Raw genomic sequence first — 1,397 nt, 5'->3', positions numbered from 1 at the left:
ATTTTCAATAGGAAAGTATTAAAAGGAACAGTTTTAAGTGGATGTATTTATTACGTGATACAATCGGTAGTTATTCGGTCGTCTGGAATGTTGTGTACATGTAGGATGCTCGACAAGAATAATTAAATTTTTATGTCAATTTATCATGTGTCTTTGGTAAAATGTGTCAACGGCATGAAGCAGGATAAATAGAATACATGGTTGGTGCCGAGATGGAGAAAGTTTATACGGTGAAGCTTACACAAAGAAAATAGGGAGAGCATTCTCGGCACCAACCATGCATTCTCTATAACCAATTGCTGTAACTGGTATTTATGATATATATCACTAATTAAGATAGTTATATATTATTTTTGTGGTAGTCACGCGTACAAATGTCAGTTTAAGACTTTTACTATTGGGCAATAAATAATAAAATAAAACGACAACAGCGTTTATCGTTTTAAATGCAGAATCATTCAAATTATCAAATGAAAAAAAACTAAGGACACTTAAGAATGTGACAAGGATCATCAAACGGACACGAAATTTATATCTATGCTACCAACTGTGCTATCGATCATTTGCGCCAAATGTGGACTTTGTTTAATATGTTAATTAAATGTTGTCGTCTTCAATGTCATATGTTAGGAAAACAAACGTTTTTAGTACGAATAATCTAGTTTGTTTAATTTCCGGTTCTTATACTTAATAGAAGGACCTGAAAATATGATTTTGAAACAATTGAAAGGCTTCAAATGATTTGTTCCCTGAAGATGTGAAGATACATGTTGTTGTTTAACAATTTCGGTCATTGAACGTTTTGAGGTGTCCGGTATTGGCTTCCTCAAGAGGAAACCTACTGGAGGAATAGGACTGGTTCTTAACTAAATTACAGAAAGGACCACACACAATAGGTATTTGATATGTTTCGATTAACAAAAGTCAAAGCAGGAGTAGTTCAAGTGAGTGGATATTTTTGTTTGTTCTGGGTAAATTTAACATAGAATAAATCAATTCCTACAAACACTATCAAAATACCCAATGGGTTTTGTTGCATGACCAAACGTGGATTAAAACACACAGAACATAACAAAACTCTGAAAATATAAAGAAGAAAGTACTTTAGATTGAAGCATTGAAATGAACAGTTTCTAGAAGTTGTAAATGTTCACGAAGAAATAAATAGTTATACTATGTATCAACTAAAATTGGGTTTTTATAATTAATAATATTTCTTTAAAATAGTGTATGAATGATATTTGCGATATGTTAGGGATAAAGTCGATAACTCTAAATACCTTTTCAAAGAAGAAAGCACATATACAGTAAATTATTACTGGAAACGCCATTATTTGTCTTCTGAGTGAAGAACTTGTGCAGTGCAATAAAAACTTGGCAAACATTGTAATCTATAT

The sequence above is a fragment of the Dreissena polymorpha genome, chromosome 6 (assembly GCF_020536995.1).
Source record: "Dreissena polymorpha isolate Duluth1 chromosome 6, UMN_Dpol_1.0, whole genome shotgun sequence".
Lineage (NCBI taxonomy): Eukaryota > Metazoa > Mollusca > Bivalvia > Myida > Dreissenidae > Dreissena > Dreissena polymorpha.
This window is presented reverse-complemented; position numbering follows the sequence as displayed.